Source organism: Schistocerca nitens, chromosome 2 (assembly GCF_023898315.1).
Source record: "Schistocerca nitens isolate TAMUIC-IGC-003100 chromosome 2, iqSchNite1.1, whole genome shotgun sequence".
NCBI classification, from domain to species: Eukaryota; Metazoa; Arthropoda; class Insecta; order Orthoptera; family Acrididae; genus Schistocerca; species Schistocerca nitens.
Window position 1 is genome coordinate 262,700,615 of NC_064615.1, and position 13,231 is coordinate 262,713,845.

A 13,231-nucleotide genomic window follows, 5' to 3' on the forward strand; every position below is an offset into this window, starting at 1 on the left:
CGCGCCGACTCGATCGCGCCACTGTCGATGCACTGCAGGAAGATGTGACGGAAGAGGAAGTGGCGACGGCCTTGGCAAAGGGTCGCACGAATAAATCGCCTGGACCCGATGGACTGCCTATAGAATTCTACAGAGAATTTCAAAGTATCTTAACGCCGATGTTGCGACAGTTGTGCCAGGAGCTACTGAATCCTGAAGTGGCAGTCCCTCGTGAATTTACGCAGGGAATCATCATTCCAGTCCCGAAGACATCGTCCGGATACTCTGTGCATCAGTTCCGGCCGATAACACTGCTTAACAGTGATTACAAACTCTTTGCACGACTCCTGGCCCTTCGCTTCCGGTCGGCCCTTACACAGTTAACGGGAAAAGACCAGACTGGAGTCGGTGACAATCGCGCTATTCATATGGCGTTGTGTGATTACCGTGATCTGATAGCCATTGCAGATGCGTGTAGAATGCAAGGTGCCATGCTTGCGGTCGACTTAGAAAAAGCCTTTGATGCAGTCGGCCATGACTTTCTCCGCGAAACAATGACGGCGATGTGTGTTCCACAACGGCTCATTGCGTCTGTCTTGCGGCTTCTACATGGATCAGAGTCGATGGTCTTAGTAAACGGACTTTTGGCAGGACCCGTACAGATACACTGCTCTGTCAGACAGGGGTGTCCTCTCTCCATGAGCTTATTTGCCCTCGCGATTGAGCCGCTGTTGGTTCAACTCCACACAACGCTACGGGGCGTCATTGTGCGAGATGATAAATTTGTGTACCGGGCTTACGCGGATGATGTCGTCATTGTCGTACGTTCGAACGCAGAGGTTGACATGGCAATAGATCTGATTGAGAGATATGGCAAAGCGGCTGGTGCACAGCTCAACAGGCGGAAATCGGGAATTATGCACATTGGACGCGGGTTACCCGCGCAACCAGAAACCCGCATTAAGGTGCTTACAGAGATGAAATGCTTGGGAGTAACGTACACTCAGAATATGCGCCGCACGATCGCTCTCAACTACAAACGCCTCTTGCACAATATCCGCGCCAGTATCCGACTACACACCTTACGGTCCCTCGATGCGCTGCAAAAGGTAGACTTCGTAAACACCTACCTGGTGTCGAAGATTATATATATAGCGCGAATATTTCCCATGCCGCGGGCGACAGCGGACAGACTCCAGGCAGTCTTCGGCCATTACGTGAACCAAGGACATCTCTTTAAAGTAAGTAACGCGACGCTCACTCTCCCGCTGACAGCTGGCGGGCTCGGACTCATCAATGTATACGTCAAGGCCTTGGCTTTGTTCGTACGACTGACGCTATGGCATTGGAAACGCGACCATAACCGTCTGATCTCCTTCCTCCTGACGGAAATCGTGCCACCCAACCTGGACCCGCCGATCGATATTCACCACATCCCACCAGCCTTGTGCCACTGCCGTACTTTTCTGCTCGACTACAGTTACCTGCGGAAGATGCTGCGTATTGACGACCTGCCCGCAGTCCGGAGTGTGTACGGCACCCTCATGTTGCGACAGCGACGGAATGTGGTTGAAAGCAAGTATCCCCGGTACGACTGGACTGCGGTCTGGTGCAATATCCACCCCCCTAACTTACCGACGGCGGCGCGGGCCACGTGGTACTATTACGTGAATCGTAAATACCCAACGCAGTCACGTCTGCACCAGATTCATCTCGCGGCATCGCCGCTGTGCCCGACGTGCCAACTGCAAGATACGGACCTCCACCGGCTCGTTTGTGGGGCTGCAAAGGAAGTGTGGCAACTGCTTTGTCGCCTATTGGCCTTCATCCAACGCACGGCGCCGCACGCCATTTCAATGATGTCCCTACTCTGCCCTGATGATAACCCGTACCCACGAACGAAGAGACACGCAGTACATTGGTTAATGGGGGTCACTGTGTACTACCTATTCAGCACGTCGGATCATGACGTTGGCGAGTACAGATCATTCTTGGAGAACCACCACGCTATACTGAAGCGAACACAGACATACCGGAAACATTATGCCAATTTTCTTATTAAGGTGTTTGAAGACTTTCTGGTGAACCGTTGACGATAGGCATGAGCAGTTAGTCTATCTATCGCTGTATGGAGATGGTGGTATCTACACATGTAACAATTGTGTAAGGATACAACACGAATCCAAGCATCCTTAATAATAAAAAAAAAAAAAAAAAAAGAGAGAGAGAAAGAAAAAAGAACCTCTCCGAATTCACCGGTTATAAATTTGCATCGAGAAGACGGCCTAGCGTCCGGAAAGTCGGAAAGTCTACCCCCCCCCCCCCCCCTGTCCCCAGTGGACATACGTTCCGGAACGGAACCATATGATTTTGGCCCAGGAGGGGCATCTTCATTTTGATGTTAAAAAAATAAAAAAGACTAAAAAAAAAAAAAAAAAAGTTGGTTAGAGCGTCGTGCTAATAACGCGAAGGTCGTGGGTTCGATCCCCCCACGGGCCACTAGTCTTTTACTACTACGAAAAGGCAGCGCCGATTTCAGCAGGCGAGTGTGATGACCAAAAGATCATCACCCTGCGTGGAAGTTGACAGAGGATCCGAACCCGACTTGTCGGGAAGCGCTACAGCATTCACTCGGCAATGGCCATAATATGTTGAATACACTGGTTCTCAACCGATAAAGACAAGATGAAAGAAAATGTCCGATTGCCGATTTGTAACAACTTTGGCCCTTGTCAGTACTTGGGCGGGTGAGCGCATGGGGACACACGGTACTGTTGGCAGTTTTACTTCCTATTTTTTCTTTCTCCTTTGTTTTCGGAGCTACAACCCGATTCGGTCATGGACACGCCACCGTGAAAGGAAGGGGGAGTGCTGTGTGCCCATCGCCTCGCCTCTCCTTACCTCTCTCAGTCGTTTCTCGTGCTTGTCGTTTTGATATAGGCCGATTTGAGAGCGTCAGCTCTCGCGTCAGCTGAGCAAAGTCGAGACACACTATAGGCTGGTCTGCAGCGAGTAAGAAGGGGGAAAAAAAACATTAATTTAAGGGCGCGTGGCGAAAGTACTCATACGCGAAATTAAAAAGCCTGTTGCGGTGGCCGGGAATCGAAGCCGGATCAACTGCTTGGAAGGCAACTATGCTGACCATTACACCACCACCGCACAAGGAAGCGCCCCGACGCCGCGCTGTGTCGGCTTCCCGCCTGTCGGCAGCGGCCGAAGGTGATCGTACCTGGCAGGCGCATTTCGAGGTAGGCTAGGGGAGAACATCCAGCCGCATTCGGACGGCGTATCCGCGCACATTTCGCATCCTTTGGCAAGAGTCGGTGCCGGCGCCGGCGACGCAAGAGTACGCAGAGGACCGCGTTCTGGCGGCATTTTTAAGCAGTGCAGTGCAGGATTCAGCGTCTGCAGCATCTTCTCGACAGAATGCTACGGCGCTTGACGGCAGTCCCACTTTCCCTTGAGACATCTGCTCGGCAAGCAGCGTGAAGTTACTGCTGGCCCGAGCATCGGTGGTTCAGTGGTAGAATGCTCGCCTGCCACGCGGGCGGCACGGGTTCGATTCCCGGCCGATGCATCGTTTTGCTGTTCCCGCGATAATGCTGCCGTGCTGCTTGCGCTCTTGAGATGCACGATCCACAAGAATGTATAGCTGGATTCCCTTGAGAAGAACCGAGAACGCAGCACTCGCGGGTCCCCACTAGGACGCTCGCATCATGTTCTACAGACTAGCGTCGGCCTGGCCTCACAATTTGCTATGTCCAGGTGCCTCCGAGGCACTGAACGTTAACGACAAGGAGTGCTGCCTATCGTTTGCAAAAGCTGCAGCAACACCGCAATCAACTGGGCCGGCTATGCACGTCTAGCAACAGAACACGTTATCCAGGAAGAACAGTGTCTTTACGTCTAACATTGGGTATGGTACTTACCCAGTTTCCAGGAAAAGCGGTTCACCCGTGCCTCGGTAGCGCAGTAGGCAGCGCGAAAGTCTCATAATCTTAAAGTCGTGAGTTCGGTCCTCACCCGGGGCATTTAATTTTCTGTGACTGATGGTGATGCTGTTGCTAGGGCACCTACTTATTTCTTGTTTGTTATCCACAACGGTTTCAACGCTTCAGCGGGAAAATGTTTACTCCCTGTTACTGCTACTTACAGCTTCCCTTTCCCTCTTCTCCCAGCACAGCATGAAGCCAAAAGCATTGCTCTGAGACGTTTGAGGTGCGCGCCTTGCCAGTCAGTATGCGCAAAGACGCTCGCAAAGAGAGAAGGGCGCCGACGCGGGACACGACACGAAATGCGACAAGCGACCGTCCGAACCGGCGAAGACACCCGCGCATCCGGTGTGGTCTAGTGGCTAGGATACCTGGCTTTCACCCAGGAGGCCCGGGTTCGATTCCCGGTACCGGAACGGAATTTTTTCCACACGAACCGTGACAAGTTTGAGCTGACCGAGCTGCCGTTTCCCGTCCCGCTCGCAATATAGCTACTGTTTCGTGACCGTCAGCAGAATATAGACGAGGGAAGCAGACGTCCGACGACCATAGAAATGGTGTACGGCTTCATGCCATACGTTTCCAGCGCAGGGCTGAGCAACTGCATCTGCCGAGGCCCGTTAGCTCAGTTGGTTAGAGCGTCGTGCTAATAACGCGAAGGTCGTGGGTTCGATCCCCCCACGGGCCACTAGTCTTTTACTACTACGAAAAGGCAGCGCCGATTTCAGCAGGCGAGTGTGATGACCAAAAGATCATCACCCTGCGTGGAAGTTGACAGAGGATCCGAACCCGACTTGTCGGGAAGCGCTACAGCATTCACTCGGCAATGGCCATAATATGTTGAATACACTGGTTCTCAACCGATAAAGACAAGATGAAAGAAAATGTCCGATTGCCGATTTGTAACAACTTTGGCCCTTGTCAGTACTTGGGCGGGTGAGCGCATGGGGACACAGGGTACTGTTGGCAGTTCTACTTCCTATTTTTTCTTTCTCCTTTGTTTTCGGAGCTACAACCCGATTCGGTCATGGACACGCCACCGTGAAAGGAAGGGGGAGTGCTGTGTGCCCATCGCCTCGCCTCTCCTTACCTCTCTCAGTCGTTTCTCGTGCTTGTCGTTTTGATATAGGCCGATTTGAGAGCGTCAGCTCTCGCGTCAGCTGAGCAAAGTCGAGACACACTATAGGCTGGTCTGCAGCGAGTAAGAAGGGGGAAAAAAAACATTAATTTAAGGGCGCGTGGCGAAAGTACTCATACGCGAAATTAAAAAGCCTGTTGCGGTGGCCGGGAATCGAAGCCGGATCAACTGCTTGGAAGGCAACTATGCTGACCATTACACCACCACCGCACAAGGAAGCGCCCCGACGCCGCGCTGTGTCGGCTTCCCGCCTGTCGGCAGCGGCCGAAGGTGATCGTACCTGGCAGGCGCATTTCGAGGTAGGCTAGGGGAGAACATCCAGCCGCATTCGGACGGCGTATCCGCGCACATTTCGCATCCTTTGGCAAGAGTCGGTGCCGGCGCCGGCGACGCAAGAGTACGCAGAGGACCGCGTTCTGGCGGCATTTTTAAGCAGTGCAGTGCAGGATTCAGCGTCTGCAGCATCTTCTCGACAGAATGCTACGGCGCTTGACGGCAGTCCCACTTTCCCTTGAGACATCTGCTCGGCAAGCAGCGTGAAGTTACTGCTGGCCCGAGCATCGGTGGTTCAGTGGTAGAATGCTCGCCTGCCACGCGGGCGGCACGGGTTCGATTCCCGGCCGATGCATCGTTTTGCTGTTCCCGCGATAATGCTGCCGTGCTGCTTGCGCTCTTGAGATGCACGATCCACAAGAATGTATAGCTGGATTCCCTTGAGAAGAACCGAGAACGCAGCACTCGCGGGTCCCCACTAGGACGCTCGCATCATGTTCTACAGACTAGCGTCGGCCTGGCCTCACAATTTGCTATGTCCAGGTGCCTCCGAGGCACTGAACGTTAACGACAAGGAGTGCTGCCTATCGTTTGCAAAAGCTGCAGCAACACCGCAATCAACTGGGCCGGCTATGCACGTCTAGCAACAGAACACGTTATCCAGGAAGAACAGTGTCTTTACGTCTAACATTGGGTATGGTACTTACCCAGTTTCCAGGAAAAGCGGTTCACCCGTGCCTCGGTAGCGCAGTAGGCAGCGCGAAAGTCTCATAATCTTAAAGTCGTGAGTTCGATCCTCACCCGGGGCATTTAATTTTCTGTGACTGATGGTGATGCTGTTGCTAGGGCACCTACTTATTTCTTGTTTGTTATCCACAACGGTTTCAACGCTTCAGCGGGAAAATGTTTACTCCCTGTTACTGCTACTTACAGCTTCCCTTTCCCTCTTCTCCCAGCACAGCATGAAGCCAAAAGCATTGCTCTGAGACGTTTGAGGTGCGCGCCTTGCCAGTCAGTATGCGCAAAGACGCTCGCAAAGAGAGAAGGGCGCCGACGCGGGACACGACACGAAATGCGTCAAGCGACCGTCCGAACCGGCGAAGACACCCGCACATCCGGTGTGGTCTAGTGGCTAGGATACCTGGCTTTCACCCAGGAGGCCCGGGTTCGATTCCCGGTACCGGAACGGAATTTTTTCCACACGAACCGTGACAAGTTTGAGCTGACCGAGCTGCCGTTTCCCGTCCCGCTCGCAATATAGCTACTGTTTCGTGACCGTCAGCAGAATATAGACGAGGGAAGCAGACGTCCGACGACCATAGAAATGGTGTACGGCTTCATGCCATACGTTTCCAGCGCAGGGCTGAGCAACTGCATCTGCCGAGGCCCGTTAGCTCAGTTGGTTAGAGCGTCGTGCTAATAACGCGAAGGTCGTGGGTTCGATCCCCCCACGGGCCACTAGTCTTTTACTACTACGAAAAGGCAGCGCCGATTTCAGCAGGCGAGTGTGATGACCAAAAGATCATCACCCTGCGTGGAAGTTGACAGAGGATCCGAACCCGACTTGTCGGGAAGCGCTACAGCATTCACTCGGCAATGGCCATAATATGTTGAATACACTGGTTCTCAACCGATAAAGACAAGATGAAAGAAAATGTCCGATTGCCGATTTGTAACAACTTTGGCCCTTGTCAGTACTTGGGCGGGTGAGCGCATGGGGACACACGGTACTGTTGGCAGTTTTACTTCCTATTTTTTCTTTCTCCTTTGTTTTCGGAGCTACAACCCGATTCGGTCATGGACACGCCACCGTGAAAGGAAGGGGGAGTGCTGTGTGCCCATCGCCTCGCCTCTCCTTACCTCTCTCAGTCGTTTCTCGTGCTTGTCGTTTTGATATAGGCCGATTTGAGAGCGTCAGCTCTCGCGTCAGCTGAGCAAAGTCGAGACACACTATAGGCTGGTCTGCAGCGAGTAAGAAGGGGGAAAAAAAACATTAATTTAAGGGCGCGTGGCGAAAGTACTCATACGCGAAATTAAAAAGCCTGTTGCGGTGGCCGGGAATCGAAGCCGGATCAACTGCTTGGAAGGCAACTATGCTGACCATTACACCACCACCGCACAAGGAAGCGCCCCGACGCCGCGCTGTGTCGGCTTCCCGCCTGTCGGCAGCGGCCGAAGGTGATCGTACCTGGCAGGCGCATTTCGAGGTAGGCTAGGGGAGAACATCCAGCCGCATTCGGACGGCGTATCCGCGCACATTTCGCATCCTTTGGCAAGAGTCGGTGCCGGCGCCGGCGACGCAAGAGTACGCAGAGGACCGCGTTCTGGCGGCATTTTTAAGCAGTGCAGTGCAGGATTCAGCGTCTGCAGCATCTTCTCGACAGAATGCTACGGCGCTTGACGGCAGTCCCACTTTCCCTTGAGACATCTGCTCGGCAAGCAGCGTGAAGTTACTGCTGGCCCGAGCATCGGTGGTTCAGTGGTAGAATGCTCGCCTGCCACGCGGGCGGCACGGGTTCGATTCCCGGCCGATGCATCGTTTTGCTGTTCCCGCGATAATGCTGCCGTGCTGCTTGCGCTCTTGAGATGCACGATCCACAAGAATGTATAGCTGGATTCCCTTGAGAAGAACCGAGAACGCAGCACTCGCGGGTCCCCACTAGGACGCTCGCATCATGTTCTACAGACTAGCGTCGGCCTGGCCTCACAATTTGCTATGTCCAGGTGCCTCCGAGGCACTGAACGTTAACGACAAGGAGTGCTGCCTATCGTTTGCAAAAGCTGCAGCAACACCGCAATCAACTGGGCCGGCTATGCACGTCTAGCAACAGAACACGTTATCCAGGAAGAACAGTGTCTTTACGTCTAACATTGGGTATGGTACTTACCCAGTTTCAAGGAAAAGCGGTTCACCCGTGCCTCGGTAGCGCAGTAGGCAGCGCGTAAGTCTCATAATCTTAAAGTCGTGAGTTCGATCCTCACCCGGGGCATTTAATTTTCTGTGACTGATGGTGATGCTGTTGCTAGGGCACCTACTTATTTCTTGTTTGTTATCCACAACGGTTTCAACGCTTCAGCGGGAAAATGTTTACTCCCTGTTACTGCTACTTACAGCTTCCCTTTCCCTCTTCTCCCAGCACAGCATGAAGCCAAAAGCATTGCTCTGAGACGTTTGAGGTGCGCGCCTTGCCAGTCAGTATGCGCAAAGACGCTCGCAAAGAGAGAAGGGCGCCGACGCGGGACACGACACGAAATGCGACAAGCGACCGTCCGAACCGGCGAAGACACCCGCGCATCCGGTGTGGTCTAGTGGCTAGGATACCTGGCTTTCACCCAGGAGGCCCGGGTTCGATTCCCGGTACCGGAACGGAATTTTTTCCACACGAACCGTGACAAGTTTGAGCTGACCGAGCTGCCGTTTCCCGTCCCGCTCGCAATATAGCTACTGTTTCGTGACCGTCAGCAGAATATAGACGAGGGAAGCAGACGTCCGACGACCATAGAAATGGTGTACGGCTTCATGCCATACGTTTCCAGCGCAGGGCTGAGCAACTGCATCTGCCGAGGCCCGTTAGCTCAGTTGGTTAGAGCGTCGTGCTAATAACGCGAAGGTCGTGGGTTCGATCCCCCCACGGGCCACTAGTCTTTTACTACTACGAAAAGGCAGCGCCGATTTCAGCAGGCGAGTGTGATGACCAAAAGATCATCACCCTGCGTGGAAGTTGACGGAGGATCCGAACCCGACTTGTCGGGAAGCGCTACAGCATTCACTCGGCAATGGCCATAATATGTTGAATACACTGGTTCTCAACCGATAAAGACAAGATGAAAGAAAATGTCCGATTGCCGATTTGTAACAACTTTGGCCCTTGTCAGTACTTGGGCGGGTGAGCGCATGGGGACACACGGTACTGTTGGCAGTTTTACTTCCTATTTTTTCTTTCTCCTTTGTTTTCGGAGCTACAACCCGATTCGGTCATGGACACGCCACCGTGAAAGGATGGGGGAGTGCTGTGTGCCCATCGCCTCGCCTCTCCTTACCTCTCTCAGTCGTTTCTCGTGCTTGTCGTTTTGATATAGGCCGATTTGAGAGCGTCAGCTCTCGCGTCAGTCGAGACAAGTCGAGACACACTATAGGCTGGTCTGCAGCGAGTAAGAAGGGGGAAAAAAACATTAATTTAAGGGCGCGTGGCGAAAGTACTCATACGCGAAATTAAAAAGCCTGTTGCGGTGGCCGGGAATCGAACCCGGATCAACTGCTTGGAAGGCAACTATGCTGACCATTACACCACCACCGCACAAGGAAGCGCCCCGACGCCGCGCTGTGTCGGCTTCCCGCCTGTCGGCAGCGGCCGAAGGTGATCGTACCTGGCAGGCGCATTTCGAGGTAGGCTAGGGGAGAACATCCAGCCGCATTCGGACGGCGTATCCGCGCACATTTCGCATCCTTTGGCAAGAGTCGGTGCCGGCGCCGGCGATGCAAGAGTACGCAGAGGACCGCGTTCTGGCGGCATTTTTTAGCAGTGCAGTGCAGGATTCAGCGTCTGCAGCATCTTCTCGACAGAATGCTACGGCGCTTGACGGCAGTCCCACTTTCCCTTGAGACATCTGCTCGGCAAGCAGCGTGAAGTTACTACTGGCCCGAGCATCGGTGGTTCAGTGGTAGAACGCTCGCCTGCCACGCGGGCGGCCCGGGTTCGATTCCCGGCCGATGCATCGTTTTGCTGTTCCCGCGATAATGCTGCCGTGCTGCTTGCGCTCTTGAGATGCACGATCCACAAGAATGTATAGCTGGATTCCCTTGAGAAGAACCGAGAACGCAGCACTCGCGGGTCCCCACTAGGACGCTCGCATCATGTTCTACAGACTAGCGTCGGCCTGGCCTCACAATTTGCTATGTCCAGGTGCCTCCGACGCACTGAACGTTAACGACAAGGAGTGCTGCCTATCGTTTGCAAAAGCTGCAGCAACACCGCAATCAACTGGGCCGGCAATGCACGTCTAGCAACAGAACACGTTATCCAGGAAGTACAGTGTCTTTACGTCTAACATTGGGTATGGTACTTACCCAGTTTCCGGGAAAAGCGGTTCCACCCGTGCCTCGGTAGCGCAGTAGGCAGCGCGTAAGTCTCATAATCTTAAGGTCGTGAGTTCGATCCTCACCCGGGGCATTTAATTTTCTGTGACTGATGGTGATGCTGTTGCTAGGGCACTAACTTATTTCTTGTTTGTTATCCACAACGGTTTCAACGCTTCAGCGGGAAAATGTTTACTTCCTGTTACTGCTACTTACAGCTTCCCTTTCCCTCTTCTCCCAGCACAGCATGAAGCCAAAAGCATTGCTCTGAGACGTTTGAGGTGCGCGCCTTGCCAGTCAGTATGCGCAAAGACGCTCGCAAAGAGAGAAGGGCGCCGACGCGGGACACGACACGAAATGCGACAAGCGACCGTCCGAACCGGCGGAGACACCCCCACATCCGGTGTGGTCTAGTGGCTAGGATACCTGGCTTTCACCCAGGAGGCCCGGGTTCGATTCCCGGTACCGGAACGGAATTTTTTCCACACGAACCGTGACAAGTTTGAGCTGACCGAGCTGCCGTTTCCCGTCCTGCTCGCAATATAGCTACTGTTTCGTGACCGTCAGCAGAATATAGACGAGGGAAGCAGACGTCCGACGACCATAGAAATGGTGTACGGCTTCATGCCATACGTTTCCAGCGCAGGGCTGAGCAACTGCATCTGCCGAGGCCCGTTAGCTCAGTTGGTTAGAGCGTCGTGCTAATAACGCGAAGGTCGTGGGTTCGATCCCCCCACGGGCCACTAGTCTTTTACTACTACGAAAAGGCAGCGCCGATTTCAGCAGGCGAGTGTGATGACCAAAAGATCATCACCCTGCGTGGAAGTTGACGGAGGATCCGAACCCGACTTGTCGGGAAGCGCTACAGCATTCACTCGGCAATGGCCATAATATGTTGAATACACTGGTTCTCAACCGATAAAGACAAGATGAAAGAAAATGTCCGATTGCCGATTTGTAACAACTTTGGCCCTTGTCAGTACTTGGGCGGGTGAGCGCATGGGGACACAGGGTACTGTTGGCAGTTTTACTTCCTATTTTTTCTTTCTCCTTTGTTTTCGGAGCTACAACCCGATTCGGTCATGGACACGCCACCGTGAAAGGATGGGGGAGTGCTGTGTGCCCATCGCCTCGCCTCTCCTTACCTCTCTCAGTCGTTTCTCGTGCTTGTCGTTTTGATATAGGCCGATTTGAGAGCGTCAGCTCTCGCGTCAGTCGAGACAAGTCGAGACACACTATAGGCTGGTCTGCAGCGAGTAAGAAGGGGGAAAAAAACATTAATTTAAGGGCGCGTGGCGAAAGTACTCATACGCGAAATTAAAAAGCCTGTTGCGGTGGCCGGGAATCGAACCCGGATCAACTGCTTGGAAGGCAACTATGCTGACCATTACACCACCACCGCACAAGGAAGCGCCCCGACGCCGCGCTGTGTCGGCTTCCCGCCTGTCGGCAGCGGCCGAAGGTGATCGTACCTGGCAGGCGCATTTCGAGGTAGGCTAGGGGAGAACATCCAGCCGCATTCGGACGGCGTATCCGCGCACATTTCGCATCCTTTGGCAAGAGTCGGTGCCGGCGCCGGCGATGCAAGAGTACGCAGAGGACCGCGTTCTGGCGGCATTTTTTAGCAGTGCAGTGCAGGATTCAGCGTCTGCAGCATCTTCTCGACAGAATGCTACGGCGCTTGACGGCAGTCCCACTTTCCCTTGAGACATCTGCTCGGCAAGCAGCGTGAAGTTACTACTGGCCCGAGCATCGGTGGTTCAGTGGTAGAACGCTCGCCTGCCACGCGGGCGGCCCGGGTTCGATTCCCGGCCGATGCATCGTTTTGCTGTTCCCGCGATAATGCTGCCGTGCTGCTTGCGCTCTTGAGATGCACGATCCACAAGAATGTATAGCTGGATTCCCTTGAGAAGAACCGAGAACGCAGCACTCGCGGGTCCCCACTAGGACGCTCGCATCATGTTCTACAGACTAGCGTCGGCCTGGCCTCACAATTTGCTATGTCCAGGTGCCTCCGACGCACTGAACGTTAACGACAAGGAGTGCTGCCTATCGTTTGCAAAAGCTGCAGCAACACCGCAATCAACTGGGCCGGCAATGCACGTCTAGCAACAGAACACGTTATCCAGGAAGTACAGTGTCTTTACGTCTAACATTGGGTATGGTACTTACCCAGTTTCCAGGAAAAGCGGTTCCACCCGTGCCTCGGTAGCGCAGTAGGCAGCGCGTAAGTCTCATAATCTTAAGGTCGTGAGTTCGATCCTCACCCGGGGCATTTAATTTTCTGTGACTGATGGTGATGCTGTTGCTAGGGCACTAACTTATTTCTTGTTTGTTATCCACAACGGTTTCAACGCTTCAGCGGGAAAATGTTTACTTCCTGTTACTGCTACTTACAGCTTCCCTTTCCCTCTTCTCCCAGCACAGCATGAAGCCAAAAGCATTGCTCTGAGACGTTTGAGGTGCGCGCCTTGCCAGTCAGTATGCGCAAAGACGCTCGCAAAGAGAGAAGGGCGCCGACGCGGGACACGACACGAAATGCGACAAGCGACCGTCCGAACCGGCGGAGACACCCCCACATCCGGTGTGGTCTAGTGGCTAGGATACCTGGCTTTCACCCAGGAGGCCCGGGTTCGATTCCCGGTACCGGAACGGAATTTTTTCCACACGAACCGTGACAAGTTTGAGCTGACCGAGCTGCCGTTTCCCGTCCTGCTCGCAATATAGCTACTGTTTCGTGACCGTCAGCAGAATATAGACGAGGGAAGCAGA

The 13,231-nt window shown here is 53.7% G+C and overlaps 23 non-coding genes across 23 annotated transcripts; 18 read left to right on the top strand and 5 right to left on the bottom strand.

Annotated features, from left to right (window-relative positions):
• Positions 1 to 3,066: 3,066 nt before the first annotated feature.
• Trnag-ucc (transfer RNA glycine (anticodon UCC)) lies at positions 3,067 to 3,138 on the bottom strand. The gene has a single exon. It is a non-coding gene; the product is annotated as a tRNA-Gly (tRNA).
• A 347-nt stretch (positions 3,139 to 3,485) lies between these two features.
• On the top strand, positions 3,486 to 3,556 carry Trnag-gcc (transfer RNA glycine (anticodon GCC)). Its single transcript has one exon. It is a non-coding gene; the product is annotated as a tRNA-Gly (tRNA).
• Positions 3,557 to 4,315: 759 nt separating this feature from the next.
• Positions 4,316 to 4,387, top strand: Trnae-uuc (transfer RNA glutamic acid (anticodon UUC)). Its single transcript has one exon. It is a non-coding gene; the product is annotated as a tRNA-Glu (tRNA).
• Positions 4,388 to 4,585: 198 nt separating this feature from the next.
• On the top strand, positions 4,586 to 4,659 carry Trnai-aau (transfer RNA isoleucine (anticodon AAU)). Its single transcript has one exon. It is a non-coding gene; the product is annotated as a tRNA-Ile (tRNA).
• A 588-nt stretch (positions 4,660 to 5,247) lies between these two features.
• Trnag-ucc (transfer RNA glycine (anticodon UCC)) lies at positions 5,248 to 5,319 on the bottom strand. The gene has a single exon. It is a non-coding gene; the product is annotated as a tRNA-Gly (tRNA).
• Positions 5,320 to 5,666: 347 nt separating this feature from the next.
• Positions 5,667 to 5,737, top strand: Trnag-gcc (transfer RNA glycine (anticodon GCC)). The gene has a single exon. It is a non-coding gene; the product is annotated as a tRNA-Gly (tRNA).
• A 381-nt stretch (positions 5,738 to 6,118) lies between these two features.
• Positions 6,119 to 6,191, top strand: Trnam-cau (transfer RNA methionine (anticodon CAU)). The gene has a single exon. It is a non-coding gene; the product is annotated as a tRNA-Met (tRNA).
• Positions 6,192 to 6,496: 305 nt separating this feature from the next.
• Positions 6,497 to 6,568, top strand: Trnae-uuc (transfer RNA glutamic acid (anticodon UUC)). The gene has a single exon. It is a non-coding gene; the product is annotated as a tRNA-Glu (tRNA).
• Positions 6,569 to 6,766: 198 nt separating this feature from the next.
• Trnai-aau (transfer RNA isoleucine (anticodon AAU)) lies at positions 6,767 to 6,840 on the top strand. The gene has a single exon. It is a non-coding gene; the product is annotated as a tRNA-Ile (tRNA).
• A 588-nt stretch (positions 6,841 to 7,428) lies between these two features.
• On the bottom strand, positions 7,429 to 7,500 carry Trnag-ucc (transfer RNA glycine (anticodon UCC)). Its single transcript has one exon. It is a non-coding gene; the product is annotated as a tRNA-Gly (tRNA).
• Positions 7,501 to 7,847: 347 nt separating this feature from the next.
• Trnag-gcc (transfer RNA glycine (anticodon GCC)) lies at positions 7,848 to 7,918 on the top strand. The gene has a single exon. It is a non-coding gene; the product is annotated as a tRNA-Gly (tRNA).
• A 381-nt stretch (positions 7,919 to 8,299) lies between these two features.
• Positions 8,300 to 8,372, top strand: Trnam-cau (transfer RNA methionine (anticodon CAU)). The gene has a single exon. It is a non-coding gene; the product is annotated as a tRNA-Met (tRNA).
• Positions 8,373 to 8,677: 305 nt separating this feature from the next.
• Positions 8,678 to 8,749, top strand: Trnae-uuc (transfer RNA glutamic acid (anticodon UUC)). Its single transcript has one exon. It is a non-coding gene; the product is annotated as a tRNA-Glu (tRNA).
• A 198-nt stretch (positions 8,750 to 8,947) lies between these two features.
• Positions 8,948 to 9,021, top strand: Trnai-aau (transfer RNA isoleucine (anticodon AAU)). The gene has a single exon. It is a non-coding gene; the product is annotated as a tRNA-Ile (tRNA).
• Positions 9,022 to 9,608: 587 nt separating this feature from the next.
• Positions 9,609 to 9,680, bottom strand: Trnag-ucc (transfer RNA glycine (anticodon UCC)). The gene has a single exon. It is a non-coding gene; the product is annotated as a tRNA-Gly (tRNA).
• Positions 9,681 to 10,027: 347 nt separating this feature from the next.
• Trnag-gcc (transfer RNA glycine (anticodon GCC)) lies at positions 10,028 to 10,098 on the top strand. The gene has a single exon. It is a non-coding gene; the product is annotated as a tRNA-Gly (tRNA).
• Positions 10,099 to 10,480: 382 nt separating this feature from the next.
• Positions 10,481 to 10,553, top strand: Trnam-cau (transfer RNA methionine (anticodon CAU)). Its single transcript has one exon. It is a non-coding gene; the product is annotated as a tRNA-Met (tRNA).
• Positions 10,554 to 10,858: 305 nt separating this feature from the next.
• Trnae-uuc (transfer RNA glutamic acid (anticodon UUC)) lies at positions 10,859 to 10,930 on the top strand. The gene has a single exon. It is a non-coding gene; the product is annotated as a tRNA-Glu (tRNA).
• Positions 10,931 to 11,128: 198 nt separating this feature from the next.
• Positions 11,129 to 11,202, top strand: Trnai-aau (transfer RNA isoleucine (anticodon AAU)). Its single transcript has one exon. It is a non-coding gene; the product is annotated as a tRNA-Ile (tRNA).
• Positions 11,203 to 11,789: 587 nt separating this feature from the next.
• Trnag-ucc (transfer RNA glycine (anticodon UCC)) lies at positions 11,790 to 11,861 on the bottom strand. Its single transcript has one exon. It is a non-coding gene; the product is annotated as a tRNA-Gly (tRNA).
• Positions 11,862 to 12,208: 347 nt separating this feature from the next.
• Trnag-gcc (transfer RNA glycine (anticodon GCC)) lies at positions 12,209 to 12,279 on the top strand. The gene has a single exon. It is a non-coding gene; the product is annotated as a tRNA-Gly (tRNA).
• Positions 12,280 to 12,661: 382 nt separating this feature from the next.
• Positions 12,662 to 12,734, top strand: Trnam-cau (transfer RNA methionine (anticodon CAU)). The gene has a single exon. It is a non-coding gene; the product is annotated as a tRNA-Met (tRNA).
• Positions 12,735 to 13,039: 305 nt separating this feature from the next.
• Trnae-uuc (transfer RNA glutamic acid (anticodon UUC)) lies at positions 13,040 to 13,111 on the top strand. Its single transcript has one exon. It is a non-coding gene; the product is annotated as a tRNA-Glu (tRNA).
• Positions 13,112 to 13,231: the final 120 nt, after the last annotated feature.